This window comes from Chrysochloris asiatica, unplaced genomic scaffold (genome assembly GCF_000296735.1).
Source record: "Chrysochloris asiatica unplaced genomic scaffold, ChrAsi1.0 scaffold00175, whole genome shotgun sequence".
Classification (NCBI taxonomy): domain Eukaryota; kingdom Metazoa; phylum Chordata; class Mammalia; order Afrosoricida; family Chrysochloridae; genus Chrysochloris; species Chrysochloris asiatica.
Window position 1 is genome coordinate 666,997 of NW_006408693.1, and position 16,820 is coordinate 683,816.

Sequence of the window (16,820 nt, forward strand, 5' to 3'; positions counted from 1 at the left end):
GAGAATGAAAACACAACATACCAAAATCTTTGGGAAACAGTGAAAGCAGTTCTGAGAGTACAATTTATTGTGATAAATGCACACATCCAAAAACAGGAAAGAACCAAAATTAACACATTAACACAGCATCTTCATCAATTAGAAGCAGACCAGCAGAAGGAACCTACAGCTACCAAAAGAAAGGAAATAATAAAGATAAGAGCAGAAATAAACGAGATGGAAAACAAAAAACTATAAAAAGAATCAACAGGACAAGAAGCTGGTTATTTGAAAGGATTAATAAAATTGGCAAACCATTAGCAAAACTAAAAAAAGAAAAGACAGAGAGGACACAAATAACTCTAATTAGAAACCACATGGATGAAGTCACTCAGTAAAAAAACTACTAAACCTCATCAGAAGATTCAGCAAAGTGGCAGGGTATAAGATAAACATACAAATATCAGTTGGATTTCTCTATAGCTACTATGATAGAGCTTAAAAGGACATTCGGCAAGCAATACCATTTACAATGGCTGCCGAAAGGTTGAAATTTTTAGGAATAAATATAACCAGAGAAATAAAGGACTTATACAAAGAAAATTACAAAACACTACTACAAGAAAACAAAAGAGACATAAAGAAGTGGAAGAACATACCATGTTCCTGGATAGGAAGTCTCAACATCATGAAAATGTCAGTACTGCCCAAAACAATTTATATATACAATGCAGTCCAAATCCAGATTTCAACAACATTCTTCAAAGAGATAGAAAAGACAATTACTAACTTTATGTGGAAAGGAAAGTGACCCAGGATAAGCAAAGCGCTGCTTAAGAAGAACAAGGTTGGAGGTCTCTCACTCCCCAATTTCAAATTTTACTACATGGCTACAGTGGTCAAAACATCCTGGTACTGGTACAATGAAAGATACATTGATCAATGGAACAGAATTTAGAATCCAGAAATTAACACATCCATATACAACCAAATGATTTTCAAAAAAAGTACCTAGGCATATTGCATGGTGAGGAGACAGTTTCTTTAACAAATGGTGCTGGTAGAACTGGAAAGCGATATGCAAAAGACTGAAACAAGACATTTACCTTACACCCTATACTAAAACCAACTCTGCATGGATTAAAGATCTAAATGTGAATCCCAAAATTATGAAGGTCAGCAATGAAAAAATAGGGACAAATGTGAGGATGCTAATACAAGGCATATACAGACTACCCAACATTTTGAAAAGTACACAAACAAAAGTAGACAAAATAGATGAGTGGAACATACAAAAAAATTTTTTTTAATTATGTGCATCACAGGATTCCCCAAAGGAAAAAAAAGGGAACCCAAAAAAGGGGGGAAAAAAAAAAAAAAAAAAAAAACACTTTTGCAATGACACATCAGATAAGGGACTCAATTCTAAAATACATAGGGAACTACAACACTTCTACAAGAAAAAGACAAATAACCCAATTAAAAAGTGGGCACAAGACATGAACAGACATTTCACCGAGGAGGATATCCGGGCAGCCAACAAACATATGAAATTGTAATGTTCATGATCACTAGCCATCAGAGAAATGCAAATCAAAACAATAATGAGATATCGTCTCACACCAGCAATAACAGCAAAAATCAAAAAAGTAGAGGACAACAAATGCTGGCGAGGATGTGGAAAGCCTGGAACCCTTCTACATTATAGGTAGGATTGCAAAATGGTCCAACCACTCTGGAAAGCAATATGGTGCTTCCTCAGGAGGTTGGAAATAGAAATACCTTATGATCCAGCAATTCCTCTACTTGGTATTTACCCATAAGAAATACAAGCCATAACACAAATAGATATATACACACCAATGTTCATAGCAGCACTATTTACAATAGCATAAAAATGGAGACAACAAAAATGCCCATCAACTGAAGAATGGATAAACAAACTGTGGTACATACACACAATGGAATATTACACTACCTTGAAGAATAACAAGGAAGCGGTAAGCCTCCGCATAACATGGATGAACCTTGAGTACATTATGCTGAGTGAAATTAGTCAATCACAAAAGGTGAAATAATGCATAAGACCATTATTATAAAAGACTAAGAAAAGAACCCACCCATGGGGTGTGTGGAATATATCTATATATAAATGCTGATCACCAGTATGTATGGGATGAGAGGTGGAGAAGGAGGGAGGGGAAGAAAGAGCACAGGGTAGCGAATAGACACAGGAGAGCCTAGGAGCTAGGGGTGGGGGGCGTCTGGCAATACACAAGTAGGGCAAAGGGATAAAGTAGAACAATGCAGATGGGAGAATGGTTGGGCAGGTTCACATGGGCTAGGTGGGACAGAGGTAAATGATGATGTATTCACAACCTTGGAATAACAGTGCTTCAGGATACAGGGATGGAGGCATGGCTTAAAAGGGGAAAAGAGGGGAATAATTTTAGGATGCTTGGCTTTCTTTTGAATCTTGGTTTCCCTTGCCTACCATTGTGAAATAGACACTTGAGGTGTGTGTGTGGGGGAAGGGGGGAGTAGCCAGAAACTTCACAAGAGAAAACATGTAAGCCCGTCTTCAGCCTCTAACTGTCTGGAGTACCTTAGTGGGGCTGGATACTGCCCAGACCCAAAATGGGGGGCGGGGTATAAAGGCAAGAAGTGACCGACTTACAAGCTTTCAAGAGAGAGCCTAGTTCCAGATGGGGCAGGGATAGGCAGAACCTCCACTGAATGATTTCCAAACTGTTGGAACCGGGCTGACAAAAGGAAATGGGGACAAGATTCTTATGGTACAACAGTGAATACCTGCCACCAGGACTGACTGTGAAGGTTGGAAATGTAGAGACAGATTTTTTTTTTTTTTTCATGGCAAAAGGAGGAGATTGATTGATTTTGCAGACCAGGGGCAGAGGTCCCTGGGACAATCAAGCAAGAAGAGTGGAAAGTGTGACCCTACCCAGAGAGACAGTGAGGCCAGGCAGGGAGACAGAGATGTTGGCGTGGACAGATGGAGTGGCTGAGGACACGGGACTCAGGGAAGGGGAGGAGTTGTTTGCTGACAGCTGGGGGCGGGGAGAAGCTGTGGCATGTATCCTTTAGTTATCTGATGGTGCATGGAGGGGATTGTAATCATTGCAATGATATGAAATACAATAGGAAAATTGTGAAGCTGAAATGGGACAGAGGCAAATAATGATGTATGCATAACCTTGGAAAAACAGGGCTCTGGGATACAGATTGAGACATGGTTTGAATGGGAAAAAGGGGAAATAATATTAAGATAGTTGGATGTCTTTTAAATCTTGGTTTCCCTGGCATACCACTATAAAATAGACACTGAAGGGGTATAGAAAGGAATAGCCTGAAATACCACCATAGAAAGCTTGTAAATCTGTCTTCTGCCTATAACTGATTGGAATACCTAAAATGGGGCTAAAACATGCCCAGTGAAGGAGGCTTCCTGTGGAGCCTCTGCCTTACAAAAGACCATAGGTGGAATTCTGAATAGCATCCAGAATCTTCTGAGGTGAAATTTCTACTTAAAAGGACAAGTAAACCATCCTGGAGCAGCCAGAAGAACAGAAGATACTTCCTGAAAGAAAGACTGACAGGAAAAATACAAAACAATATAGGCAGACTGACTGATTACTACAAGAAAAAACAAGTGGCTCAACCAGGAGACATCAAGGCAAGTGGCTGGGTCCCGCTCAGGACAAAGCCCCTTCTAAGACTAAGACTCAATGGGAATGCACACTCTGATTAGTGACCACATTCATCACCGACAAAGGGAAGTGATGGAAAAGAAGCAATGAAGCTGTGAACTATGCCTCATAATACTCAATAGACTCTTGTCGACCTGGATGGAGACCTGGTTGGCCAGTAGCTTGGCAAGGCTAGGGGACTCTTGGACCCAGAGTCAGTGACATAGGCACAAAGGACTAGAGTGGAGAGTGAAGCATCCAGCTGAAAAGAAGAGAGGGCACATGTATAAGTACACACACACTTGCAGATAATATCCACTTGACCTGGCTTCAACAACTGGATGATCAGAACTCAACCAGGAGAAGAAAGAAGAGAGAAAAATGAATAATCTGATACAATTTGATGAACTTGACCTACACCTATAGAAGCAGTATCTCAAAAGAGGGAACAAATCTTCACAACAAAGATCATTCCCACCCCCTCTGCATATGGAAAGGACAGGGATGGGCAACTTAGAAATTGGCTACCCAGAATAGGGGGGCTACAGAGACAAGAACTGACTGGCTTACAGGCTTTCAAGAGGGAACCTGGATCCAAAGGGCATAGAGCAAGGTAAAATCTCCACTGAGTAATATCCAGTCTGTCTAGGTAGGGTTGATGGAAGGAGATGCTGATAGATCTCTTGTGATATAATAGTGAATAATTGTTATCTAGACTGATTGTAAGGGCTGGAAATGTAAAGGTTGACGTTTTGTGGCAAAGTTGAGGGAGTGATTAACTTTGCAGTCTAGGAGTGGAGGTCCCTGGGACCATCAAGGGAGAAGAGTGGAGAATGGAACCCTACCCAGAGAAGCAGTAATGTCAAAGATGGAGGCAGAGATGATGACATGAGGAGATGGAGCGGATGGGGACTTTGGACCCGGAGAGGAAGAGGGGCTGTGTGTAGATTACAAGTGGGGGGTGCCAGGCTTGCGGGGTATACCCTTTGGTTGATGAAGAATGCATGGAGGGGATTGTAACCATGAGAAGGAAATGATATATGATGGGATCAATGTGAAGCTAATGCCCTCCCATGTACTCTATCACATAATTCACAATAAAGCATTAAAAAAAAAAATGTGCAAACACCTGGAGTTAGAAAACAAAAAGGGAAGAGCACACTTAGCATTTCTCAAGCTGAAAAAAACTAGAAAAAAAGTCAGGCCTCAACTTGCAATATAGAAAGATTCTGTAGACAAAATCGAGTCCCAGTATGGCCCTGTAGGATATGCAATGGACTGTTAACCACAGGTTGTCAGTTCATTCCACCAGTCTCTCCTCAAAAACCTTACATAGGGGTGCTATGAGTCTCATAGCACTTAACAAAAACATGGGCAAGATACTGAATGATGCAGGAAGCATCAAAAGAAGATGGAAAGAGTCATTATACCAAATATATGTGGTCAATGCGCAATCATTTCAAGAGCTACCATGTAATAAAGAACCAATGACACTGAATAAAGAAGTCCAAGTTGCACTGACAGATGCAGAATGAGGAATATCATTGCTGACTTTCAATGGATCTTGGCTGAAAGCAGACAATACCAGTAAGATGTTTACTTCTTTTTTATTGATTGACTAGGTAAAGGCATTTGATTGTGTGGATCATAACAAAGCATGGATAACACTGTGAAGAATGGATATTCCAGAGCACTTAATTGTGCTGATGAAGAAGCTATACAAAGGCCAAAAAAAAAAAAAAAAAAACAGAGAAGGTGAAGCAATTGGAGGAAATGATTAATTAAGTAAGAGACCTGAACAGAAAAAAATTAAGGGCAATATTTTGTCTTCTCATACAAAGGCCAAGAGGCAGACATTAGGATAGACATTAGGGAATACTGAATGGTTCCACATCAAGAAAGGTATGCATCAGGGTTGCATCTTTCATGATGCTTATTCAATATGAATGCTGAGCTGAATCTGAGAAACTAAACTATATGAAGAACATGGCAATAGAATTGGAAAACGAGTCATTTAAAACCTTAAATGCTGGAAACAAAGACAACTTGAAATACTTCCTGAAGAAAATAAAAAACCATAGCCTTCAGTATGGCCTGTACCCCAATATAGCTTTCAAAACTGGACCAATAACTAGCATCATGATAAACAGAGAAAATATTGAAATTTCTAAATACTTAATGTTGCCTGGATATACAATCAGTGTTCATGAAGCATTAATCAAGAAATCAAACACCATATTATATTAGTGTACAAGAGCAAAGATGAAGTTTGAGGACTAAGATGTGCCTGACACAAGATATGGTATTTTCATTGACGTCATATCCATGTGAAAGCTGGACACGGAATATTGAAGACTGGAGAAAAATTGATTTGTTTGAATTTTGGTGTAGGAGAAGAATATTGAAAATACCATGGACTACCAGAAGAATAAACAAATCTGTCTTGGAAGAAATATAGTAAGAATGCTCCTTACAAAAAAGGACGATGAGAATTTGTCTTTCCTACTTTAGATATATTTTCAAGAAGGACCAATCCCTGGAGAAGGAAATCATGTTTGGAAAAGTGAAAGTTCAATGAAAAAGTGGCAGACCCCCAATGAGATGGGTTGACTCAACCATGGACTCAAACATAACAAATGTGAGGATGGTGCAGGACAGGACAGTGTTTCATTCTGTTATGGATACGGTTACCATGAATCAGAAGGAACTGTGTGGTACCTAATAAAATGACAACATTGAAACGACAATAAAATCATCTATTTTTCATCTTGCACCCTTTAAATGAAAGGAAAATTCTCTGAAATGGTACAGCAGATGGATGTAGGTTCACTTGAGGAAAGAACACTCACAGAATGTCAATTCACCTAAAGAAAATTCACTACATGGCCAATTTAAAAAGAGACAATTACTGGAAAACCGATTACTTGCTCCAGGTGACCAATTTAATGAATGACCGATTTGTAGGATAGTTAATAGGTGATATTAACTAGCTTAATTTAAAAAATGCTTTGTATAATCACTCATTTCATAGCCTATACTACATTTATAACCCTTGAACATACTGGTTATTGTTCATAAGAAAAGTATATGCACAAAGAGTGTAGACATAAGAAAATATTTATTTAGTATATTCTGAAAGAATGTATGGATGGTCTTAGATTTACAGTAACATGGGAGCGAAATGTTCAAAGAAAATTCTAAATACAGCTTCAAATATTAGGTAAGATATAGTATTAAATACAGTTATATATTTTTAAACATAGTTTTGTATTCTTTAGTTGCATGGATGCAAACTAGAGATACTCACCTGAAATAAAAAATGAAAAGAAAGCATAACTCCATAAAAGAAGGAAAACTTTGGAATTGGTGACCAGTTTGGGTTTTTTACTCCATCTACGGGTTTGTAAAACATTCCTCTTGATTAACTAAATGAAGCTAGTGCAGCAGCCAATGTTAGTTGGCTAAGCAGAAGCAAAGTTCAGAACAGAATCCCCCATCAAAAAGGCAGGGTTGGTGAAGAGGTAAAGTCTACTAGGTATACTATAAAAACTTGTCCCATAGAAGAAGGCACATCTAGCTAGATCTTTGCTCTAGCTAGATGGGTAATTCATGAAGTAAGGACTTAGATGTTAGGATTAGTTAGCAAATAAATGTTAACCTTGTGGATAATCAAAATAAACACTAACCATATAAAACTATTTGGGACATATTGTCAGGAGGGAACAGTCGCTGGAGAAGGATGTCGTGCTGGGTAAAATGGAGGGTCAGAGAAAAAGAGGAAGATCCCCAATGAGATGGATCAGCCAGGTGGCATCATTGATGGCGTCAAGTGTGGCAGCAGTAGTGAGGTTGGCCCAGGATCGGACATTGTTTCGTTCTGCTGTGCATGGGATCGCTATGAGTCAGTTCCGACTCAATGGCACCTGACAACAACAACAACAACAATATGAAACTATAACAATGATATAGAATCAATTGTACATAAAAATTCAAGTTAGAATTGCAACTATCCTGAGTGATCAAACTACACTCATATACTATAATTTATGAGTAAAATGCATACTTAGAAAATGAATAGAATAAAGATCATAATAATATTTATAAAAAAATTATTTATAAAATTTTAAAGGCAAAAAGTATATTCTTTCTTATTGGCTTATATTTAAAATAATCAGGATTATGATGTTGAAGTGAAAAATTACCAAAGTAAATTATTGGTTTCAGTTCCTGGAAAACATTGGAATTTATGTCTACTTTTTTAAAAGATTATATTTAAGATAATATGTGACATATTTATCAAAAATCTGCATTAATAAATAGAATCCATGACATTTGTTTTCCAATGGATTAAATCTCTTCTGCCTGAATGTTTAGTTTATCTTCTACTGTTGATAAATGCTTAGTTTCTATGTTTCTGGAAATCATTTTTGAAAATCAATTTGGGAGTAAACCCAAACATCTAAGTAAACTCATGATGGCAAAATGAATCCACAAAGAAAGGTTCAGCACAATCTCTGTGAACCAAAGCCAGTAGGATTTGCTTAAATTAGTTCAGATGGGGTTCAGACAAAATCTGAGCTCATAGTCTCTAGCCAAACCAAATAAAAGGCCAAAATCTTGACATTGTCAGAATACTCTTAATAATTTCAACATCTGTTGTTTCATACTCTTCTGTCTACAAAATATGAGTAAATAATAAGTCCATTTCTTACCAAATTACATTATCTTTGTGGTTGCACTCATGTTTGTTATTCATAAACTATACCATAATGTATATGTTTTTAAATTTTGCATGGGATGATTCATAGAATCCAAAGCAATCACCCTAATTTTACAATATTCTAGGTGAAACAATCTTAATATCTATTGGTTTCTATATTTTAAAGGAGTGCATATAAATTCTAAAATGTATCTTTCTTGAGTCTAGTTGCTTTGTTTTTATTAATCAGGACATTAATAGAAAACAGATGGAATTCTCACATTAGGATAATTAACAAAGAATGTCTTTGAAAGGATTAGTTACACAGGTGTAAATGTAGAACCCACCAGGTGCTCCTTGGGAACTCTATACAGGGTTGCTATGAGTAGAATTGACTCAATGGCACTTAACACCACCAACAAAACAGAGTATGAAGAAGCAAACATTATAATGCAGAAATATGGAGCTAACAGCAACAAGGCTGCCAAGGTACAGAAGACAAGGTGGGTGGTCAAGGTTGAGAACTGAGATCATACTAGAACCTGGAAGGAAAGCGATCCATGTAGAGCAGGTTTGACTGAGAGTTGTTGTTGTTGAGTGCCATCATCAAATTGACTCATAATGAACCTGTATAGGGTTTTCGTGGAGTGGTTGGTACGTTTGAACCACCAACCTTGCAGTTCAAACTGACTATGGTTCAGTGCTTATCCCACAGCCACACCAGGACTGCATTGACTGATTAGCAGAGATCTTTTCCCAAAAATGCAAGGAAACAAATACTTGACCTTTCTCTTTCTCCTAGTTTTTATGTTTTCTGATCCATCTCCCCAGTGATAAAACTCAAACTAAAGGTTGTTGTTGTTAAGTGCCATTGAGTCGATTCTGATCCTAGCGACCCTATATAGGGTTTCCAAAGAGCAGCTGGTGAGCTTGAACTGTTGACATTGCAGTTCAAACAACTCTGCAGTCTGACACATTAGCGCACAGTGCTACATCAGTACTCCTAAAACAGGGCCCAAATTACAATGATGTGATTTCTAACCATAAACACTCCAATCAAAGAACATACTCTTTAGAACAGTGTGGAAAAATGTGGAGGATGAAAATGCAGACATCATTAAAGAAACTAGGCACAGTTAAATATTGTGGGTTCTGAAATATAAACATTATGGAAGTTAAATGAAAATTAAATGTTGATTATATTACAAATTTCTATACTATGAAAAATCATAATAACAACAAAATCCCAAATTTTCAAAATGCACATGGAAAATAACTATAGAAATAAGCATCGGCTTCATTTCATATTAACAGTGTTAAAAATAGTAGTCCTGGAGTGGCGCTGTGGGCTAATACGCCAGACTGCAAAGCTATTTGAACTGCAAGGTTGGTGGTTCAAGCTCACCAGTTGCTCCTTGGAAACCCGTTACAGGATTGCTATGGGTCAGAAACAACTCAACGGCATTTAAAAACAACAACAGTGTTCAAGATTTACTATGGCACTTGAGTGGAACATTAATTTAGTGTTCTTGACTTAATACCTATGTGCCATAAAAGTTTGAACTTCTCAGTGATTTACAAAAATAGTTCATGTATAAATTATTTCCAGTTAGAAAAACTTGCTTTATGAAAATAAATGCATGTGTTCAAATTTTAGTTTAAAACAGGAAGCTACTTATTTTGAAAAGACAGTAGTTTGTAGAGCTACTTATGTATCCCACAATGATGTAAAAAATAAAATATTAGATTATTTTGTTTGATTATGTATTTCCATATTTAATGCTTGACATTTCTTTCTTTCATCCCAAACTCTAATTCTGTTCCCATTAAGTGGATTCCAATTCATAGCAACCCTTTAGGATTGTCGCCATAGTGTTTTCAAGACTCGCATACACACGGAGATAGTTCAATTCTTTTAGTACGCTATCAACTTGGATTTTTTATCACTTTACAGAAACTAATTTCATTTACTTTAAAAGTTGGAAATCATTATATAAGACTAACTTATTATTATAAATAATCATCTTCTTAAAAATCCATATGGCAAAGCCAATGAAATATTAGAGCACAATGAACTTAACCTAGGTGTACAATTTTTCTTTTATATATGTTTGTGCTCTGTGTGTATCTATATATGTATGTGCATTACATTTTTTTGTAAATTTAATGTAAGAGTGTTTGTAAAATACTTTAAATATTTAGTATTTACCTGAAATGTATCTACCCTAACTTTAATATTATAAGCATTATTCTTTGTTAATGAAAATCCCTTGTAATGAATATGAATATTCCCTTAATAAAATATACTGTTGTTGGTGTTATGTACCATTGAGTCGGACCTGATTCATGACAATCCTGTACAAGGGTTTCTGAGCTGTAAATCTTTCCAGGAGCAGAAAGTCTTATCTTTCTCCTATAAAATGGCTGGTAGGTTGAAACAACTGACCCTGTTTTTAGAATTCAGTGTTTATTCTAGGCACCACCAGTGTTCCTAACAAAGTACATTATGTCATTTTTTTCCAAATAAGCTCATAGGTAAAATAAAAAAAACACATAGGTATTTTCCAGAAATTTTATAATATATATTTCAAGTAATAAAAAGTTCCGATAATAAACAATGAACATTAAAACCAAGATCTAGATTTTAAGTTCCATTCCATTATATCTCTATGATTCCAAAGATATTTGCAATATCATAAAACTTGAACTCTCTCCTCATTAAACAAATCTGGAGGATATTTTAAACGATTTATACTTCTTGTATGTCTACTTAATAAACATTATCCCATTCCTTTTTGTTAAATGAAAACCAGGATTAAAATGTAGACATTTTATTTAAGGATGTCATGCAGATACATGGCACAATACTTATTAGCTTGATAAAGCAGTTAAAATGCTGCCTTTGTATCCATATATGCCTGGATAGGAATTCTGATTATGGCAATGTTGGGGTATATATAGACAAAGTTGTTTAATATCTGTAAACTTTAGCTTCTTCATCTTTAAAATGGAGATAACAACAATGTTGTTATTGTTGTTGTTAAGTGCCATCGAGTCTGTTCTAACCCATAGTGATCATGTATAGAGTTTCTGAGGAGGATCTAGTGAGCTTGAACCACCGACTTTGAGGTTCAAACCAACTTTGCAGTTCAGCAAATGAAACCACAGCATCACACCAGGACTCTTTAACAACAATGTTGTTGTTGTTGTTATGTGCCATGGAGTCAGTTCCGACTTCTAGCTACCCTGTTCAGGGTTTCCGAGGCTGTAAATCTTTACGGGAGCAGAAAGCCTCATCTTTCTCCCGTGGAACAGCTGGTAGTTTCAAACTGCTGGCCCTGAGGTTAGCAGCCCGATTAGTAACCACTACACTACTAGAGCTCCTTGAGTATATCTAAATATGCCATGTTTTTAAGAAAGTAAAAAATCCAATCCACAGGTTCATATGAACCCTTAATCTCAACATGCAAAACAGTTCCCATTGTCTAAAAACACCTAACAGAGGAGTTCTCATTTTGTTTCTTCTTAGAAGAAAACTTCCCTGACATCTCAATTTGACATATTCAACAAATCATTTTTCAGGAATATCATGTTAGATATAAAGAGCTACAGGAGACGTATATGTTCAGAAAATACTTGGGAGAAGTTAAGGGGATCCACTCAGAATACATCAGAGTCACATTCTTAGCTCATTTGATAAATTATTATTTTATTAATTGTAAGTACATTCAATCCCCACCTACACTGCTTGTACACTTAACCAAAGGCAAGATCTTTGCTTAATGGATTATTTTCACATTGTCCTAACTAATCTCCCTTTGTTTGCTCTTCCATCCTTCAACTCATTCTCAACATAATGTAACAGTCATGTTAAATCTGTTGTCATTAGATCAAAACCCGCAAATAATTTTCTATCTCACTCATAGTAAAATGCAAAATCTTTGATTGTTGTTAAGTGTCATTGAGTCTGATCTGACTCATAATGACCCTGTATAGGGTTTCCAGGTAGCTGCTAGGAGTTTGAACTGAAGACCTTGTGGTTCAAATTGACTAGGTGGTCAGGTGCTTTATCCACAGTGCCATACCAGGATTCCAAAATCATAAGGAGCATCAAGTATATAGAGACAGAAGAATAGATTAGTAGTTGCCTAGGGATTGGGTAGGAAAAATTGGGGATGTTGGCTAAATAATAAGGGGTTTCTTTTATATGGTGGTGCAAATTTTCTAAAATTGATTGTAATGATGGTAACATAACCCTCAGAATATACTCAAATCCACTGAATTATACACAATAAATGGTGAATGTGATGTTATGTAAATTATGTCTCAATAAAACTATTATACAACAAACAAAAAAGTCTTGGGTGTCATTTCCCATTACTCTCCCTCCCATCACTATGTGTCCAATCACACTGGCCTCCTTTCTCACCTGCAAACAAGTCAGACATGCTGATGTCTTAGAATACTGAAACTGGCTATGCCATCTGCCAGTGACATTCTTTCTAATTCTAAAACTATAATAAACAATAAGAATATTTAACTTAAAATTACACTGCAAAGATTTATGAAAATTAAGTAATTAATTCACAAAGTACTTTCTAATGGACATTCATCCATCGAATTCTTGCTGGAGAATAAGTTACATAGTCATATAAATTTGGAAATGCTGCATTTAACCTTATCACCTTTCAAAATTCACCAGATATATTGACATATTAAAATCTTCGAGAAGCCTATTGGCAAAGGAAACAATTTAAAATTTATCACTTCTGCAGTTCATAATGTATTACCCAGAAAAAGAACACTCACTTCCATAGCACCTTCAATATATTATGACATTAAGTTTCTTCTATGGAAATACTGTTCTGTGCAAACTCATTATCATCTACTGAAATGAAACTTTATAAATACTATGGGCTTCAAAGGAGTCCCAGTGTGGCACTATGGGTAAATGCACTGGACTGCAAGGTTGGTTTGAGCCACAAGGTAGGCAGTTCAATCTTACCAGCCGTTCCTCAGAAACCCTTTACAGGGTTGCTATGAGTCAGAACCAACTAGATGCACTTAACAACAACAACAGGGACTTCAAAAAGTTTGTGGAAAAAATGAAATGAAGAGATACTGAATTTTTTCCATGAGATTTTGAAGTTCCCTCATAAAATCTTTATAGATGATACCAACTTTATTACATTACTACCTACTTCAACTGTCCATTCAATATTTTTTAGATAAAATTTGATTATAAATTTAATAAAGAAGCCTTTCTCATTTAAGTCACAATTGTTTGTTTGCCAAAACCATATTTATTATAGAAGATTCAAGAAAATTTTGACTGCTTTATAAATATAAGAAGGTAGTTCACAAAATGATTCTTTTCATTGGTACATGAAAATATCAATCTACTAATTAAGTACCATAAAGAGAAGGGCATTATATTACTTGCATTTTAAGTATCTATATTGAGAAGAAATTCAAGCATACATAATTTAACCAATTTTTTTTTAACTTGAGTCTAGAAACTAGGTATCAGTTTATATCAGACAAAAAAGGAACTATTTTTATCACTACAAAATGAGATTATATCTCAGGTCAGCTGACAATATTGATGTAAACTGTATTAGCTCCATTTATTATAGCATTCAAGTCAAAGATATGAATATGAATCATTTATTGTATAAGCCATAATTCATTCATTATTTTTATTTCTAAGAGTGTATATTTGGATTTTTATTAATTAAGATATTCTGACAAATAGTCTTCATCTATATTTGGTTTGAAGAATATAGCTGATGAAGTTTAAAAATATTCATTTATCATTTAATATTGTCAACTATGTTGTCCTTCATATCTCACTCTCTCTTGTATTTATTCATTCCAAAAAGAATTATCCTTGCTGTCTCTATTAGAAATTGGATATATTCTGACAAGTATACATAGTCTGAGTGCATTTCCTTGATTAATAAAATGTAATCTATATAATTTCACATGGTTTAAATCTAAGTATTCCAAGGATTGTCTAATATTGTTGTTGTTGCTATTAGGTGCCTTCGAGTCGGTACCAACCCATAGCGACCTTATGCACAGCAGAATGAATCACTGCCTAATCCTGGGACAACCTCACTACTGTTGTCACGCTTGAGTCCATCAATGCTGCCACTTGGCCAATCCATCTCGTTGGGGTCTTCCACTTTTTCTCTGACTCCCCCAACTTACCAAACATGATATCTTTCTCCAGCTACTGTTCCCTTCTGACAATATGACCGGAGTATGAGAGATGAATTTTGGCCATCTTGGCCTCCAAGAAGCACTCTGGCTGCGCTTCTTCCAAAATGGATCTATTGCTTCTTTTGTAGCCCACGGCACTTACAATAGTCTCTTCCAACACCATAAATCAAATGCACCAATTCTTCTACAGTCTTCCTTATTCACTGTCCAGCTTTCACATATATATGAGGTAATTGAAAATACCATGGCTTGGGTCATGCACACCTTAGTCTTCAAGCTGACATCTTTGCTCTTCAACACTTTAAAAAGGTCTTGTGAAGCACATTTGCCTAATGCAACATGTCATGTGATTTCTTGACGGCTGCTTCCATGATTGTTGATAATTGATACAAGAAGAATGAAGTCCTAGACAACTTCAATCTTTTCTCTGTTGATAAGAATGCTGTTTATTGGTCCAGGGGTGAGGATTTTTGTTTTCTTTACATAGAGATGTAATCCATACTGAAGGCTGTGCTCTTTGATCTCCATCAGTAAGTGTTTTAAGTCCTCTTCACTTTCAGCAAGCAAGCTTGTATCATCTGCATAGCATAGGTTGTTAATGAGTCTTCCTCCAATACTGATGCCACATTTTTCTTCATATAATCCAGCTTCTTGGATTATTTGCTCAGCATATAGGTTGAATAAGTATGGTGAAAAATACAACCTTGTCACACACCTTTCTTAATTTTAAACCATTCAGTGTTCTCATGTTCTGTTCAAACAACGGCTTCTTGGTACAGATTCCTCATGAGCACAATTAAGTGTTCTGGAATACTCATACTTCGTGATGTTGTCCATAGTTTGTCATGGTCCACACAATCAAAAGCCTTTGCATAATCAATAAAGATCCATCGAATATCAGCAATGATATCCCTCATTCCATGGCCTCTTCTGAATCCAGCTTGAATATGTGGAAGTTCTTTGTCAATGTAGGATTGTAGCCATTTCTGTATTACCTTTAGCAAAACTTAACTCGCATGGGATATCAAAGAGATTGTTTGATGATTTACGTATTCTGTTGGGTCATCTCTCTTTGGAATGGGCACAAATACGGATCTCTTCCGATCAGTTGGACAGATAGTTGTCTTCCAAATTTCTTGGCCGAGATGAGTGAGTGCCTCCTGTGCTGCCTCACTTTCTTTAAAGATTTCAAATTTGATTCCATCAATTCCTATTGCCCTGTTCTTTGCCAATTCCTTCAATGCACCTTGGATTTGCTCCTTTAGTATCATTGGCTCTTGATCATATGCTACCTTTTGAAATGGTTGAACATTAACCATTCCCTTTTGGTACAGCCACTTTGTGTATTCTTTCCATCTTCTCTTGATGCCTCCTGATTAATTTAATAATTTGATTCTGACATCCATTTTGACCTTTTCCTTCTTTCTTGTCTTCTCAATGACTTTTGGCTTTCTTCATGTATGATGTTCTTGATGTCGTCCCACAATTCTTCTGGTCTTCAGTCATTAGTGTTTAATGTATCAAATCTGTTCTTCAGATGATCTCTAAATTCAGGTGGGATATATTCAAGGTCATATTTTTGCTCTTATAGACTTGTTTTCATTTTCTTCAGCTTCAGTTTGAATTTCCATATGAGCAATTGATGGTCTATTCCACAGTCTGTCCCTGGCCTTGTTTTGACTGATGATATGGAGCTTTTCCATCTTCTCATTCTGCAGATATAGTCAATTTTATTTCTATGTAGTCCATCTGGTGAGGTCCATGTGTATAGTCATCTCTTATGCTGTCTAAAGAAGGTGTTTGAAATGAACAAATCATTAATTTTGCAGAATTCTATCATGCATTCTCCAGCATCATTTCTATCACCAAGGCCATATTTTCCAAATATATTAACTGGGCTTCCCTGTAGGCTTATGGATATTATCCTATAACAAACAGCATTTTTCCTCATGACTGATCTGGATATGTTCTTTCTGACAATTCATGCAACACCATTCCTCTTCAATTTGTCATTCTTGGCATAGTAAACCATGTGGTCATCAGATTCAAAATGGCCAATACCAGTCAATTTCAGCTCACTAATGCCTAAGATATTGATGTTTATATGTTCCATTTCATTTTTGACAACTTCCAATTTTCCCAATTCATATTTCGTACATTTCATGTTCCGATTTTCAATGGATGTTTACATCTGTTTCTCTTCATTTTGA